Raw genomic sequence first — 18,501 nt, 5'->3', positions numbered from 1 at the left:
TCCAAAGATTATAAATCACAGAGGACACTTCCAGTATTGTCATTATGACTATTATTTAGCATTATCATTTTTCTTTGAATATCTACTGTGTAAGAAATTGTACTTTTTGGCGGGGGAGGGGGGGAATGCTTGGTCGGCTCAGTTGGAGCATGGGACTCTTGATTTCAGGGTTGTGAGTTCAAGCCCCACCTTGGATGTGGAGATTACTTAAAAAATTTTTTTAAATCTTGAAAAAAAAAAAGGAAGAATTGTACTTTTTGACGCTCATAATACTGTATTTACTATCCATTGTGTTTCAGGCCAAGACCATTTTAAATAGTTATTTCAGGGTTTTTAGCTTTTGGCTCGTCTTGTTATTAAAATAATATTTTTCAAAGTATGTGCACTAATCTTTAGTTCCCTTATTTTTGCAGCATTAGACTTTGCCACATTTATTGCTGCCATAAAAAGCTCACTTCCCTTTTTTTGTAAGCTATTTTTTTCTCTCAGCGCTAAGTGGATGCTATCTTTGAGGATGCAGAACACATGCTCCTGAATTATCATCGTCATTCAAGCTATCCTTCCCAAAAAGCAAAATGAACACTTCTTTAAACAGTATTTAGAAGAATAATTTAAAGATTTTTAAAGACTAGAGTCTTCAGTGGAAAATTTGCCAAAGACATAAAATCAGTCTGACAATGTGTGAACAGGTTTCAAGATCAGCTGAATTTGTTCTTAGGCCTGTAAAGATTTTAACTGGTGGAGATTTGGCAGTGCTGTTTATTAGAAGTATGTTGAAAGACCAGATGGGCTGCAGGGATGTTAGATACATATATATATATATCCTCCCTGGTTACTCATTTCTTTTTCTCTAAATGCCGTTGAGGCAATGAGGCATTTTTAACAAGCCATTCAGTTGCCATAAACAATGGCAAACAACATCACCACAAAACTACACTGAGGAAAGTAAAAAGCCTGCTGTAATTAGATATAATGGGAGGTCAAAGAGAACACGAAAGAACGCTAACGAGATTTGAGGTTTAATATATATGAAGGTTAGTTCCGAGTTGTAGAGCAGGCTGGTAAATTAGTCTAGCCTGCTGACTTAACATTTAACTCAACCCCAATTTTCTGGCATCTCTGGGAAGACATTCTGCTAATTATAATTTGAGAACCAGGCAAAATTAATTATAAGTCAGTGTGGATAGTATTTTTTTTTTTTAATTTATTTGACAGAGAGACACAGCGAGAGAGGGAACACAAGCAGGGGGAGTGGGAGAGGGAGAAGCAGGCTTCCCGCCAAGCAGGGAGCCCGATGCGGGGCTCGATCCCAGGACCCTGGGGCCATGACCTGAGCCGAAGGCAGATGCTTAACAACTGAGCCACCCAGGTGCCCCTTGGATAGTATTTTTATAGAGGTACGTAAGGGTTATAGGAGAAGGTGGAAGAAAAGACGCCAAGGCAAATAGGAAAATGACTTTATGAAGGCTTGATCAAGAGGATCCAGGTGATTTGCCTACAGTCTTCCCTCCTGCAGTTAGAGCAGCAACTCAGGTGAAACAAATAGTCGTCTTTTTTTCTTTCCAGCTTCCCCTGATAAGAAAAGCATAGGGAAACAGGGTTCCACATTCAGCGTCTTCTTTTAGCCCCGTGACCTGCTTCTGTAAAATAAGGATAAAGACACCCATCCTACAGGGTATTTGTGAGAAATAACTGAGAGCAAGTATGCCCAGCATCTGGCACTGTCCTAGGCAGATAGAGGGCACCCAGAAAGTCATAGTTATTTCCATGCTCAGGGCCCTTGGGTCCTTAGAATACAAGTTTAGTGACTCCATTAATAATCATTTTAATTAGAGGGGTGCCTGGGTGGCTCAGCTGTTAAGAGTCTGCCTTCGGCTCAGGTCATGATCCCAGGGTCCTGGGATCGAGCCCCACATCGGGCTCCCTGCTCGGCGGGAAGCCTGCTTCTCCCTCTCCCACTCCCCCTGCTTCTGTTCCTGCTCTTGCTAACTCTCTCTCTGTCAAATAAATAAATAAAATCTTTTTTAAAAAAATCGTTTTAATTAGAGTCACCTGGCTGGTTCAGTTGGTAGAGCATGCGACTCTCAACCTCGGGTCGTGAGTTCAAGCCCACGTTGCGGGTAGAGCTTCCTTAAAAAGAAAAAAGAGATTCCAATTTTGAGGCTCTCGATGTAATAAAAAGTAAAGAAATGAAAAAATATAAGGTTACCAACAATATACATATATAGTTACCAAAAAAACATTATAATTAATAATATTTAACTATGGATCGCAAGAAACCTGAAGAATGAGACACCTTGATTATGTTGCTGGAAGAGAGGATGGACACAAATGATCCAAAATGTTGGTCAGAAATAATTTATATTCCTTTGCTCATTTCCACGGAAACTTGGAAGGGTGGGGTGGATTTAAACATGAGAGTTTAGGGGGCGCCTGGGTGGCTCAGTTGGTTAAGCCACTGCCTTCGGGTCAGGTCATGATCCTGGAGTCCCGGGATTGAGTCCCGCATCGGGCTCCCAGCTCTGCGGGGAGCCTGCTTCTCCCTCTGACCCTCCTCCCTCTCATGCTCTCTGTCTCTCATTCTCTCTGTTTCAAATAAATAAATAAAATCTTAAAAAAAAAAAAACAAAAACATGAGAGTTTAGTTGCCATTGTAAGATAATTCAAGTTTCCAGTCTCTCACTGAAGGGCCCTTTGCAGGCACTTATTTCAGCAGATTAAGGTCAATGTGAATCAGTGACACAGGGCTAGTATGGAGTCATTCTTAAGTGAAGAAAAATAAGGACAAAAGTATGCACAGATATGTGTGTGCGTGCATACATACATATTTATATATAAAAATATACACACATGTGACTATTTGCATACATATACATTTATGGGTGTATATATATATTTATACATATATACACATATGTCAGGATGTTTTGTTTATTCTTTAAATAAAAGGATAAACATACATTTGTTTTAAAGTACTTTTAAAAATCGGGGTGTCTGGGTGGCTCAGTCGGTTAAGTGTCTGACTCTTGATTTTGGCTCAGGTCATGAACTCAGGGTCGTGAGATCAAGCCCCACGTTGAGCTCAGCACGGAGTCTGCTTGAGATTCTCTCTCTCTCTCTCTACCCTACCCCCTGCTCATGCTCTCTTTCTCTCTCTCAATAAATAAAATTCTTTTTTTTAATATTTTATTTATTTATTTGACAGAGAGAGAGAGAGCGAGAGAGGGAACACAAGCAGGGCAAGTGGGAGAGGGAGAAGCAGGCTTCCCATTGAGCAGGGAGCCCGATGCGGGGCTTGATCCCGGGACCCTGGGATCATGACCTGAGCCAAAGGCAGACGCCTAACGACTGAGCCACCCAGGCGCCCCTCAATAAATAAAATTCTTTAAAAAAATTTTTAATCCCTAAAACTCGAAAGCAAAATGAAACAGATGAAACTGTATATCCAGTTGGTGGCATAACACAGAGAGGAACCAGTACAAGAAACATTACAGCTATAAATTGGTTGTACAAAAAAAATTAAAAACTGCTATAAACTCCTAAATCATTTTCAATAATCATATTGTTGATTGTGCCATTGATATTGTTATTCTGAACTACTTTGTGTTTCCAGAGTGGCTAAAATTAACAACTCAGGAAACAACAGATGTTGGTGAGGATGCAGAGAAAGGGGAACCTTCTTACACTGTTGGTGGGAATGCAAGCTGGTGCAGCCACTCTGGAAAATAGTATGGAGTTTCCTCAAAAAGTTAAAAGAGCTACCCTCTGACCCAGCAATTGCACTACTAGGTTTTTAACCAAAGGATACAGACAGTGATTTGAAGGGGCACATGTACCCCAATGTTTATAGCAGCAATATCCACAATAGCCAAACTATGGAAAGAGTCCAGATGTCCATCAACAGATGAGTGGATAAAAAAGATGTGGTATAGGGCGCCTGGGTGGCTCAGTCGTTAAGCGTCTGCCTTCGGCTCAGGTCATGATCCCAGGGTCCTGGGATCGAGTCCCACGTCAGGCTCCCTGCTTGGCAGGAAGCCTGCTTCTCGCTCTCCCACTCCCCCTGCTTGTGTTCCTGCTCTCGCTATCTCTCTCTCTGTCAAATAAATAAATAAAATCTTTAAAAAAAAAAAAGATGTGGTATATATATACAATGGAATATCACTCAGCCATCAAAAAGAATGAAATCTTGCCATTTGCAATGACATGGATGGAACTAGAGGGTATTATGCTAAGCAAATAAGTCAGTCAGAGGAAGACATACCATATGATTTCACTCAGATGTGCAATTTAAGAAACAAAACATGAACATAGGGGAAGGGAAGGAAAAATAAAATAAGACAAAATCAGAGAGGGAGGCAAACCATAAGAGACCCTTAACTCTAGGAAACAAACTGAGGGTTGCTGGAGGGGAGGTGGGGGGGAAGGGATAATTGGGTGGTGGGCATCAAGGAGATATAATGAGTACTGGGTGTTACATGCAACTGATGAATCACTAAATTCTACCTCTGAAACTAATTAAAAAAAATCAATATGAAACTGCTCTGTGTTTGTATCATAATGAGTAGTTATGTTAGTGTTAACTGAGAACAAGGATTTTTTGCATGGGAGAAAGGAGTTGCCCCTATAAGTTTGATGAGTTTAAATAAAAAAAACTATAGTCCTGAATTTGAATTGGAGGTATGGCATTAACTCAGATGTCTTTATCTTAAAAATATGAGCATGGGGTGTCTGGGTGGCACAGTCGTTTGAGTGTCCAACTCTTGGTTTTGGCTCAAGTCATGATCTCAGGGTCTTGAGATGGAGCCCCACAGCAGGCTCTCTCTCCCTCTCCCTCTGCCCCTCTCCCACCTCTCTCTATATATATAATGAAAAAAAATAAATCATTTTTTAAAAAATTTTATTATTTATTCGACAGAGAGAGAAACAGCCAGAGAGGGAACACAAGCAGGGGGAGCGGGAGAGGGAGAAGCAGGCTTCCCGCTGAGCAGAGAGCCCGATGCGGGGCTCGATCCCAGGACCCCGAGATCATGACCTCGATCATGACCTGAGCCAAAGGCAGATGCTTACCCAACTGAGTCACCCAGGGGCCCCCAAAAATAAATCTTTTAAAAAATATGAGTGTGTATGTGTTTCCTAGCTCTACTTACTGCACTTCAGGGTCAGTACTTAAGCGTATGTTTCTCTTTATAGATGGGTTCAGCTAATACATGAAACAGGGATCCTAGAATCAGAGTCTCACCATTTTATAGCCCTTAATAATAATAAATCTAAACACTAACCATTGATGAGTGTTAATGACACAAAAAGAAACCACGAGACAAGTGATTCCCGAGGAAATACGTTGAAAAAAATTTGAATCTGAATCTATCAAGCCTTGAGATCTAATTACCAGAGGAACATATTAAATGTCTACAGTGATGCAGCCAACAAAATCAAGATTGTGACATTTTAAAAAATGATACTAAAAATGAATTAAAGGAAACCTTTCCAATCTCAAAAAGACTTGAGAGATTTATCTACCAAAATCCAGTGTATGGTCTTTATTCAAGAAGTCAACTGTAAAAAAAAGGGGGGGGAGGGTGTTGGGAAAATTTGATAATCTCAAGGAATCATCATTTTTTTTAAATTTTTATTTATTTATTTGACAGAGAGAGACACAGCGAAAGAGGGAACACAAGCAGGGGGAGAGGGAGAGGGAGAAGCAGACTCCCAGCTGAGCAGGGAGCCCGATGCAGGGCTCGATCCCAGGACCCTGATATCATGATCTGAGCCGAAGGCAGACGCTTAACGACTGAGCCACCCAGGTGCCCCCAAGGAATCATCATTTTTTCAGGTTGACAGTGGAATTATGGTTAAGTTTATAAGAAGCTTATATTTTAGAAATACATAGTGAAATATTTACAGATGTCACATGTAATGTACGGAATTTGCTTCCAAATAATGAGGGTGGGGGAGCATGGTTGTAGATGACCCAAAATGACTCAAAAATTGATCATTGCTAAATCAGATGCTGTATATATGGAGATGTGCTCTACTATTCTGTCTGCTTTTGCGTACATTTGAAATTTTCCATTAAAGGAAGCTTAAAATTATTTTTGAGATAATCAGAAATTTGGCCGTGAATTAGGTATTTCCAATGTTAAAGAATTATTTTTTTTAAAGATTTTATTTATCTATTTGAGAGAGAGAATGAGATAGAGAGAGAGAGCATGAGGGGGGAGGGTCAGAGGGAGAAGCAGACTCGAGCCCGATGCGGGACTCGATCCCGGGACTCCAGGATCATGACCTGAGCCGAAGGCAGTCGCCCAACCAACTGAGCCACCCAGGTGCCCCATCAATATTAAAGAATTATTGTGGTAGCTATGCTAAATGTCTTTATAGGCATTTTATTAAGTCTTTCTCTTAGAGATGCAACTTAAAGTAATTATGAACAAAATCTTTTTTTTTAAAGATTTTATTTATTTATTTGAGAGAGAATGAGAGAGAGAGCACATGAGAGGGGGAGGGTCAGAGGGAGAAGCAGACTCCCTGCTGAGCAGGGAGCCCGATGCGGGACTTGATTCCTGGACTCCAGGATCATGACCTGAGCTGAAGGCAGTCACTTAACCAACTGAGCCACCCAGGCGCCCAATTATGAACAAAATCTTATGATGAAGGGAATTCGCTTTCAAGTACTGCAGTGTGGGTATTCCTCCTGAGTGGCTCAGTTGGTTAAGCATCTGCCTTCGGCTCAGGTCATGATCCCAGGGTCCTGGGATCAAGCCCTGCATTGGGCTCCCTGCTCAGTGGGAAGCCTGCTTCTCCCTCTTCCTCTGCTATTCCCCTGCTTGTGCTCTCTGGCTCTATCTCTCTGTCAAATAAATAAATAAAATCTTTAAAAAAAAAAGTTAAAAATAAAACCTAAGGACAATAAATATGTGTCTGTTAAGCTGCAAAATATCAGAAGTTTTCAAGTAGCTTTCATTGTTACCAATATCAATTAATGTTATTAATGTTCATGACACATAGCAGATGGACACGAAATATTTTTTGAGTGAATGATCACTCCAAGGATGCATCAGAATCAAATGCGGGACATTCAAAAAGTCATGGGTCGTCTAGGTAAACCCAGATTATTCTTCTTGATGCTAATTGTTGTGAAATAAATCGCAAAATGTATTCAGTGTCTGTGAAATGTGTATATGGTGTAACAAAAAGCTAAGCGTAATGTAAATTGCAAATTACTTTGTAGGAATAGATATGATGGTTCTCTATAGTCTCATTTAAAGTTTTTATTTTTGACCAAAGTGAGTGTCCCTGTGATGCCTTTTTTATGAATGCTGCTTGAAGACAAAAGAAGTGAACATAGGATAGCCTCTTAGTGTTTCTCTCTGCGTGCTGACTTAGTATTCTCCCACCGTAGCCCTGGGAGTGTGCATCTGCGGGTCTCCCCCAGATCCGCAGGATAATGTGGAAGTGGCTGCCGTCATTCCCTGTGACCCTGCTCACTGTCTCTTGTTTGAAGCCTTGACGTTTGGGAGTGATTTACTACCTAGCAATAGATAACGGATACAGGACCAAGGTTTAAAAAGATGCCAGAATCCCTCCATGGGCTGGATTAAAAGGGCTCGGATCTTTCAGTAACGAAGTTTTGTGCAAAGACCTTAATTTGGGGGCACCTGGGTGGCTCAGTCGTTAAGTCGTTAAGCAGACTTCGGCTCAGGGCATGATCCGGGGGTCCTGGGATCGAGCCCCGCATTGGGCTCCCTGCTCTGCAGGAAGCCTGCTTCTCCCTCTCCCACTCCCCCTGCTTGTGTTCCCTCTCTCACTGTGTCTCTCTCTGTCAAATAAATAAAATAAAATCTTAAAAAAAAAAGACTCTAATTTTTATGCTGGCCAAAGGCAAGGGGACGTTGGAAAGGGTAGTGAACAGGCTTGTGCCTGTGGAAATGGGGGCTGAGGATGGTGTCTGTCTTCCTGCCTGTCCTTGCTTTTGCTGTATCGTATTATTGTTATTTTAAACCTTTGCCATCTCTTTCCTCCTTCTGTTCCTCATTATTCCATATAAGATAAGTTGGTGCTGGTTCTACTTCTGTTTGATCCACAGGTTGCTGAACTCAAGATGGGACTGAAGGCAGAGGGCTCTCCCCAGAGGGAGCCTTTGCGGTACCCTGGACCTGATTCTGCGTTTCTCTCCCCAAGACGGGTGAGTGTGTTCTTGGTTGAGTATAAGATTGTACGGTTAAATTACGGTGGGTGGGAGCATCTGAAAATACTTCACGTGTGGAAAGACGTCTGCTTGTGAGTGCCAGGCAGCCGGATGGCACCTGGTGGATGCGGCAGGACCTGACCATTGTCCTCTAGGACCCATTCTTCTCTTCCTTCGGGGTAACCGACTTTTTAGCAGGGCCTGTAGCTCCCAGCCTGCGCTGCAGCCTGGTGTGGTCACGTGAGTAAGTTCTGGGATGGGGCGTAAGAAGGAGGTACCTGAAGAGACCCTGTGCGTGCACCGCACCCTGATTCCTCCATGCTTCTCCATCCTGTGCTTGGAACATAACGTGCCGGCGAGGGCTCCTTCTGGGTACATGAAGAAGGAGCTGGACCCTGAGGCTTCACAGATAAGAGGAACATACCAGCCGGAATTACTCACCTCCGGAGTTTTGCATTACCGGTGAAATAAACTTGGATCTCCTTGTTGTCGCTTTAGGTCTCTGTCATTCGCCCTGAAACAAATCCTGATGAATACAGTGGATATATTTTCATTTTCGCTGACCTCCCACAACTTCTTATTCTTTTAGGAAGACTTCCTCTACCTCATTTCTTGTGGTCGCGGTGGGCTGTGAGTCACTGGGTGGACTCCCTTTTCCCCAACAAGCCACTCCCCGCCTCCAGGGATGGAAGCCTGAGTGGAGAGATACCTGCAAACAGGTGAGTCTGTTATTGTGACGTCAGTGCCCCAGAAAGAAGATCCTAGAGGGCCCTGGAGTGGCCCTGGATCCTGTCCTTTCTGAGCCCCAGTGAATCAACTTTTCCTTAGATTCTGTGACCTCGCCAGTGTTTTCCCCATGAACATTTTTGTTTTTTCTCAGTCCAGAGTAGCTTTCCGTTGCCTTCAACCCAAGAACCATAGCGGATGAGGTCTCCCCACCTTTCCTTTGCCTTCCCACTTTTTCACCTTTGGTCATGCCAGTACCCCCACCCTGATACCTCTTAGTCACCATTGTCCCCTTACAAGTCGTCCCATCACTTAGTTGCTTAAAACAACAACAATCATTTTATTATCATCTCTCACCATCATGGGGGTTGCGTGGGCTCCACTACATGGTTCTCATTTGGGGTCTCTCATGTGCTTGCAGTCAGGCAGATAGAGCTACTGTCTTAAAGGCTTCCTGCATTTTCCAACATAGCCATTCCTTGATGTTAACTGGGTGTACAACAACTCAATTCTGATACTAACTACCTGGAGTTAACAGCAGACTGCACAGGTTTAAGGCCTCAGTCCCACAACATGGCCCCTTCTTCAGATGCTAGCCCCAAGTCCTGGGAGCTGTTCCTAATTCTGACAGCCTATACATTCGGGGTTCAGGTTAGACCCCTGTTCAGGTTGATAGTTCACTAAAATGACTCACAGAACTCATGAAACAATTATACTTATGGTTACCAGTTTATTATAAAGGATACAAATGAACAACCAGATGAAGAGCCCAATAGGATACAATGGGGTACTATTCAGCCTTAACAAAAAAAGAGAAAGAGGGGCACCTGGGTGGCTCAGTCGGTTAAGCATCTGCCTTCAGCTCAGGTCATGATCTCAGGGTCCCGGGATCAAGCCCCATGTCCAGCTCTCTGCTCAGCAGGGAGCCTGCTTCTCCCTCGCACTCCCCCTATGCTCTCTCTCAAATAAATAAATAAATAAATAAATAAATAAATAAATAAATAAAATCTTTTTTTTTTTTTTTTTAGATTTTATTTATTTTTTTGACAGAGAGAGACACAGCGAGAGCAGGAACACAAGCAGGGGGAGCGGGACAGGGAGAAGCAGGCTTCCCGCAGAGCAGGGAGCCCGATGCGGGACTCGATCCCAGGACCCTGGGATCATGACCTGAGCCGAAGGCAGACGCTTAATGACTGAGCCACCCAGGCGCCCAATAAATAAATAAAATCTTAAAAAATAATAATAGGGGCACCTGGGTGGCTCAGATGGTTAAGCGTCTGCCTTCGGCTCAGGTCATGATCCCAGGGTCCTTGGATCGAGTCCCGCATCGGGCTCTCTGCTCCTTGGGAGCCTGCTTCTCCCTCTGCCTCTCTCTCTCTGTCTCTCATGAATAAATAAATAAAATCTTTTTAAAAAATTAAAAAATAAAAAAAAATAAAAATAACTGATTCAGCTACTGGGAGACTTTTAAGTATCCTTACAACAACCTGAGTATGGGAATCTACTTTTTGAATAGTAAATTTCACAGAGTCCAAACACAGATCAAATATTTCTTTTTTTTTTAAGATTTTATTTATTCATTTGACATATATATATAGAGAGAGAGATAGTGAGAAAGAGCACAAGCAGGGGGAGTGACAGGCAGAGTGAGAGGGAGAAGCAGACTCCCCACTGAGCAAGGAGCCACGCAGGGCTCAATCCCAGAACTCGATCCCAGGATCCTGGGATCATGACCTGAGCTGAAGGCAGACACTTAACAGACTGAGCCACCCAGACGCCCCCAAATACTTCTGATGAACTCTTAGCATCTGAATCTAAATGTGACATAAGTGTAAAATACACCAGATTTCAAAGACGAGTACCAAAAAAAGAATGTAAAATACTCAATAATTTTTTTTATTAATCACATGTTGAAATAATTTTTAATCCTATCCAGTCAAATAAAGCATGTAATTAAAATTAATTGCACATTCCAAACTCATCAAGTTATATGCATTAAATATGTAGCTTTTCATATGTCAATCATACCTCCATAAAATGGTTTTATGTCAATCATACCTCCATAAAATGGTTTTAAAAAATCAATTGCAGGGGCGCCTGGGTGGCTCAGTTGGTTAAGCGACTGCCTTCGGCTCAGGTCATGATCCTGGAGTCCCGGAATCGAGTCCCGCATTGGGCTCCTTGCTCAGCAGGGAGTCTGCTTCTCCCTCTGATCCTCCCCCCTCTCATGCTCTCTCTGTCTCATTCTCTCTCTCAAATAAATAAATAAAATCTTTAAAAAAAAAATCAGTTGTAGGGCGCCTGGGTGGCTCAGATGGTTGGGCGTCTGCCTTCGGCTCAGGTCATGATCCCAGGGTCCTGGGATCGAGTCCCACATCGGGCTCCCTGCTCCTTGGGAGCCTGCTTCTCCCTCTGCCTCTCTCTCTCTCTCTCTCTTTCTCTCATGAATAAATAAATAAAATCTTTAAAAAAAAAAATCAATTGCATTTGTTTCCTTTTGCTTTTTTTTTTTTACAAGAGAACAAATCTACACCTTTATTTATTTACTTTTTAGTAAGTTTAAATCCTTGAGGGGCCCAGCATCGCACTGCTTCTGTGGCCGATGGCTTTAGCAGGAAGGTTGCTTTGGAATTTGGCACAAACCATGCCACTGACACCATGAGCATGAGTTACTTTTCCCCAGATTATTCTGGTTTTATTCGGCTTGCCACCAGGAGTCACTGTGCTGTTCTTTGCTTTGTACACATAAACATAGGTCTTGCCTGGATAGAATTCAGTTTCATCTGTAGCATAAGCATCTTCAATTTTAAGAAGAGCTGCGTGTTCCCTGTGGCTCCACAGACCCCACTTATAGCCAGCAAAAATGGCCTTGGACCACAGCCTTCCAGCCGCATTTGTTTTAGGAGTCCTCTTCCAGCAGGCCTCCACAAGATCCAAGGCAGTGGAAAAAGAAAGGCCTCCTTCTGCTCTTTTTAATGTTGCTTCTAGAATATTCTTTTTCTTTTTTTTTTAAGATTTTATTTATTTATCTGTGAGAGAGAGAGAGAAAGAGAGCACAAACAGAGGGGAAGAGTAGAGGGAGAAACAGACTCTCCACTGAGCAGGGGGCCCGACGTGGGACTTGATCCCGGGACCCTGGCATCATGACCGGAGCCGAAGGCAGACGCTTAACCGACTGAACCACCCAGGTGCCCCCCGCTCTAGAACATTCTTATGTGGTTTGCATTGGATTTCTGTTGGACATTTCTAAGCAGATCAGCTGGTGTGACATATCACTCCTCGGAACCTTAACAGACAAAGAAAAAAGTACCAACGGTCTTGGACTCTAGAGGGGTATGAGATGTTAACATCTTTCCCATCCAAATTCTGGACAGAATGGTCACCTTCAGGGACCAAATGGATGAATCTGCACAAAGTATGAGGCCCTGACAAACATCCTGCCCCTAGGTCAGAGGCACAAGCCTGTTGCCAGCGGCAGCCCTGGTCACTCTCTGACTGCCCAGGCCCAGACCCTACCGGCCCAGGTGAACCTCTGGAGTTATCTTCATCTCACCTAGGAGAATCCAGAGATAGTATGTAGACCAAAGAAGAGAGGGACGGTATTTTATTTAAAGTTTCAACAGTAACCATGAGAAGAACTGAAATAGTGATATATGGAACAAAGGGAGAATGGTGATATCAGTAAGCCAAATCTTCATTTATCAGAGCAGAAACACGAGAAGTAGTGTTGACAGTTTGTGTGTGTGTGTGTGTGTGTGTGTTTTAAGTAGGCTCCATGCTCCACATGGGGCTTGCACTCACGACCCTGAGATCAAGAGTCACATGCTCCACCGACTGAACCAGCCAGGCACACCCTTTTGATAGTTGATCAAGCAAGAAACAGTGATATCAGTGTGTTATTTGAAGATTCGGAGGAAATCACTGCAAGAATATAGACATAGATTTTTAAAAAGTGGTTACCCCTAACTGTACATTTAGGTTTAATGCCTTCTTCTTTAATTTGTTGTATTTCACAATTTTTCTGAAAGATTTTATTTTTAAGTCATCTCTACACCCAACATGGGGCTCGAATTTCCAACCCTGAGATCAAGAGTTGCGTGTTCTACTGACTGAGCCAGCCAGATGCCCCTGCCCCAATTTTACAATTTTTTAAAAAGAAAGTGGTTGCCCGGGGTGTCTGGGTGGCACAGTTGGTTAAGCATTTGACTCTTGGTTTTGGCTCAGGTCATGATCTCAGGATTGTGAGATCGAGCCCCAAGCCAGGCTCCATGCTCAGCATGGAATGCTTAAGACTGTCTCTCCCTCTCCCTCTGCTTCCCCTCTCCCCCATGCTCTCAGAGCTCTGAAATAAAGAAATAAATCTTAAAAAACAAAAAAGTGATTGCCCCTTGGTGGCAGACGTGGGGGTGAGGAGACCCGAGGAGAGGTTGGTCAGGGGACCACGGTCTTTAGTATAAGCGGGGCTATAGTAGTTGTTATTTTAACAATGTGCATGTATGTCTTTATTTACAAAAAATTCCAATAACAAAGTAATGAATTAGTACAGCTGTTTCTCTTCATGTTTCCAGGCTTTGCTGGACTTGTGGCATACAAAACTGAGAGCACAAGCTTCATCTCATTGTGCGATGAGCAAAAAGGCTTGGTGACTTAGCAGATCCATAGGGCCTACTGGTGGCAAAGCTGGGACGTTCCTGGGCTCCTACCCTAGGGCTCCTTCCCTGGGCCACACTTCCGGCATAAGATGGCAGCAAGGCTAACATGATTAAGACAAGCTGTCCATTTTCTTTGGGCCACTGAGTGCTCATAACTGAAGGAATATGAATCATATTCTGGGCTTTGCTTCTTTTCATCAAGATGGCAAAGTACACACACACCCTTTAGATCTGTTTTATTTCCTTTTTGAAATTTCTTAGAGTGAGTTTAATTTTTATTCCTGTTTTAAGCTGGTAATAGGTGCACATTGTTTGAAGAGAGCAAAAAAGCTTTAGGGGCCAAGGGCAGGCTGCCCCCAAAATGTGCCATTTTGGCATATTGATTATTTTATTTTACTTTTTAAAGATTTTGTTTATTTATTTGAGAGAGAGAGAGAAAGAGTGGGTGGGGGAGAGATGTGGTGGGGGGGAGAGGGAGAGAGAATCTCAAGCAGACTCTGCTGAGGGCTGAGCCTGACATAGGGCTTGATCTCAGGATCCTGAGATCATAACCTGAGCAGAAACCCAGTCAGATGCTTAACCTACTGAACCACCCAGGCTCCCCAGCATATTGATTATTTATTTATTTATTTATTTATTTATTTATTTATTTATTTATTTTAAGATTTTATTTATTTATTTGAGAGAGAGAGCACAAGCACTGGGGAGAGGCAGAGGGAGAGGGAGAAGCAGGCTCACTGTGGGGCAAAGAGCCTGATGTGGGACTTGATCCCAGGACCCAGGGATCATGATCCTAGCCAAAGTCAGACGTTTAACCAACTGAGCCACCCAGGCACCCTTGATTTTTTTTTTTAAAAAGCTATTTAAGAAACAGCTGAGGCAAAGACACTCAGATCTTCCTCTGTCACCCTGAAATCGTGAAACAAATCTCCCGTATGAAAAATACCCTCTCTATACTAAGATGTAAGAAGACATCCTATGTTACCAGAAATAGGGACTTCAAAGCAGAGAGAGCTGTAGAAACAAACCTTGTTACTTTTCTTCTAATCTACTACCTCAGCTTAGAATTCTGCTTAGAATTCCCTATTAATGGGGTGCCTGGGTGGCTCAGTCAGTTGGGCAACTGACTCTTGGTTTCTGCTTGGGTCATGATCTCGGGGTCCTGGGATGGAGCCCCTGGGCCGGCTCTGTGGTCAGCTTGGAGTCTGCTTGTCCCTCTCCCTCCCCCTTTGGTCCTCCCCCCACTCATGCTCTCTCTCTCAAATAAATAAATAAAATCTTTTTTAAAAATCCCTATTAATTAGAGGCGCCTGGGTGGCTCAGTCATTAAGCATCTGCCTTCAGCTCAGGTCATGATCTCAGGGTCCTGGGATCGAGCCCCACGTTGGGCTCCCTGCTCCGCGGGAAACCTGCTTCTCCCTCTCCCACTCTCCCTGCTTGTGTTCCTTCTCTCTCTGTGTCTCTCTCTGTCAAATAAATAAAATCTTTAAAAAATAAATAAATAAATAAATAAAAATCCCTATTAATTAAAGCTTCCAAACACCCATTTTCATTATCCTGTCACTACCTCGACAATTTATTGTCTGTCTAAAATGTATAAAAACTGCCTGCCCTGGTCATTTCTTTGGGTCTTCATTTCAATATTGGGCCTCTGTGCAAGTGTAATAAAATGAGGTGTTTTTTTTCCCTCCTGTTTACCCATCTCATGTAAATTTAATTCTTAGTCCAGCTGAAGACCCTAAGGGTAGAGGGAGAATTTTTCCTTCCCTTCCTTGTGTCTCCTTGCAGAGATAGTCTATGCATTGATAAGCATGTATATGTAATAATTTTTCTTATTTGGACAGATCTGTGTTTTTGTCTGCATCATAGGCCACAACTATCAGAAGACTCTTGCCACGTTGTTAGTTAAAAGCACCCACACAAAAATGTTCTACATCATTAAACCAGGGAAATACAAATTAGAGATACCACTAGAAACCCACCAGAATGATTAAAATCTAAAAGACTGATTTTTTAAGATTTTATTTATTTGACAGAGAGAGAGAGAGCACAAGCAGGAGGAGCGGCAGAGGGAGAGGGAGAAGCAGGCTTCCTGCCCAGCAGGGAGCCCGATGTGGGACTCTATCCCAGGACCCTGGCATCACAACCTGAGCCAAAGGCAGACACTTAACTGACTGAGCCACACACGTGCCCTAAAAGACTATTTAGAAATAAAGACTGATAACACCAAGTATTCATGGGGATACAGTGTGATGGGAATGTGAAATGAGACAATGAATTTGGGAAAAAGTCTCAGTTTCCAGTAAATGAAACACACCTTCTCTATGACCTGGCAATTCTACTTCTGGGTCCTTACCCTCAAAAAAGTGAAAATGCATGTCTAAAAAGACTTGGGGTGCCTGGGTTGCTCAATCAGTTAAATGTCTGATTGTTGATCTCAGCTCAGGTCTTGATCTCAGGGTCCTGAGTTTGGGCCCCACACTGGGCTCTGCGCTGGGCGTGGAGCCTACTTAAAACAACAATAATAAATCGGGGCGCCTGGGTGGCTCAGTCGTTAACGATCTGCCTTCAGTTCAGGTCACGGTCCCAGGGTCCTGGGATCGAGCCCCACACCGGGCTCCCTGCTCCGCGGGAAGCCTGCTTCTCCCTCTCCCACTCCCCCTGCTTGTGTTCCCTCTCTTGCTGTGTCTCTCTCTGTCAAATAAATAAACGAAATCTTAAAACCCTAGGTGTCCATCCACAGGAAATCAATAAATATGATCTATCTTACAATGGATTACCACTTAGTGGTGAAAAGTAACAAGTTTCTGACCTGCACAAAATGAATGAATCCCAAGCATTTTACTGAGGGGAAGAAGTCAGGTACAAAAGAATATAAACAACATGATTCCCGCCCCCACACACCTTTTTTTAAGTAGGCTCCAAGCCCAATGTGGGGCTTGAACTCACGTCCCTGAGATTTAGAGTCGCATACTCTTTCCACCGAGCCAGCCAGGTGCCCCAAGACTATATGATTCCTTTTACATGAAGTTCTAGAACAGGCCACAGGAACCTGTGAGAAAGATCACAACAGAGGTGCCTTTGGGAGTGAGGGTGGAGAGATTTTATATCTTGATGGCATTTTGCATCACAACTGTATATATTTGTCAAAACTCAGTGAATGGTAAACTTAAGATTTGTACATTTTATTGTCTGCAATTTTACTTAAGGGAAAAAAAGGATAATTCATTATATGCATGCCGAAGTGTTTAGGGGTGTACTGATTTCTGCAACTTCTTCTGAAATGCAGCCACAAATTTGATGAATAATTAAATGGATAAATAGATATGTGATTAAGCAAGTATAGGAGAATGCGAATTTTAGCATTTAGATGGATATATGAATGTTCACTGTATATTCCTTTCTACTTTTCTGCACCAAAATTTTTTATCATAAATTTTTCATCATAAAATGTGGCAGGAAAGCAAAGAGAAAAAGAGAAGTACAGGGGAGAAGTGTAACCATTCCCATTTGTTACATCCTTGCTCTGTTAGCAGAGCTGAACCGCTCAAAAACAGCGCGGGTTTGTCTTTCACTGTCCCTGGCTGTCCACACTGGGGGAAGTAGGGAGAAGTGGGCAGGGAAACAGTGTGTGGTTTATGGCCACAGAGTTTCCCTGCTCCGAAGTGGGCTGGTCATAAAACAGTCACCATCCCCAGGGTGGGGGTGGGGGGCCTCTCTCCCCTCTGCTGTGTTAGATCTCTGGTTTCTGCCTTGGCGCTTCTTTTGGTTTATTTCCTCTTAGTGGAGGAATACATGTTCCAGAAGCTTCCTGGGATATGGTGTGTGGGAGATAAAACTTTTTTGAGAACTGACTTGTCTGAAAATGTTCTCATTTTACCCACCCACTTGATCAATAGTTAGGCTGTGAGTGGAAGTCTTGATGGAAAATCGTCTTCGTTCAGCATCTGGAAGGCATATTGCTCCGTTGCTGCAACTGTTGGGAAATCTGACCCATTCTATTTCCTGTTTCCTTACGACTTGTGTTTTCTCTTTGGAAACTCGTAGAATCTTATCTGTTCCCATTGTTCTCAAGTTTTCAGGGTGATGAACTCAAGGGTGGGTCTATTTTCATTCACTGGGCTGGCACTTTCTGTCTCTAAACTAGAGTCCTTCAGGTCTGGGAAATTTCCCTGAATATTTTGTGGATATTTTCCTCCTTTGCTTTGTCTTTGTTCTTTGTTTTCTATGACAGGATATTATTAGGATGGTTGGACCTCCTGAGCTAGTTCCCGAATGTCCCTGCCGTTTCCTACTTTCTGTCTCTCCATGTCTTTTGGGTCCTCTGAGAGATTTTCTCAACTTGGTGTTACAAACTTTCTGTTGAGTTTTTCCTGCTAGTTTGTTTTTCCGGTTTTATTTATTTCTTTATTTTTTAATTTTGGGTTTATAAGTCATCTGAATGTTCCTTTTTTTTTTTTTTTCTTAAACAGCACTTCCTTCTTATTCATGGGTGAATTGGCTTTTTTTTTTTTAATCTGAAGATATTGATAGCCTTAAAGAAAAGTTTCTTTCTTCCTGTCCTGTTTTTGTTTCCCCAAATTTATTTATTTTGATTTCTAGCTTCCACTCTGGAAGTTTTCCTCAAATATCTTTTATTTATTTTTTTAAATATATCTTATTTATTTATTTGATAGAGCACACAAGCAGGGGGAGCAGAGAGGGAGAGGGAGAAGCAGGCTCTCCACGGAGCAGGGAGCTCGATCGATGCAGGGCTCAATCCCAGGATCCCTGAATCAGGGCCCAAGCCTGGAGGCAGACGCTCAATCAGCTGAGCCACCCAGGCGCCCCTCCTCAAATATCTTTTAATCCTCCTGGGCAGGAAGGTTGCTCAGAGAAGAGCCCTCCACTCTCCAACCCCCCAACTCTGAAGTAAACTGCCTGCAGGAGCCATGA

Source organism: Mirounga leonina, unplaced genomic scaffold (assembly GCF_011800145.1).
Source record: "Mirounga leonina isolate KUSES-001 unplaced genomic scaffold, KU_Mleo_1.0 Mir_454, whole genome shotgun sequence".
Lineage (NCBI taxonomy): Eukaryota > Metazoa > Chordata > Mammalia > Carnivora > Phocidae > Mirounga > Mirounga leonina.
The sequence above is the reverse complement of the archived record's forward strand: the minus strand, read 5'-3'. Positions refer to the sequence as shown.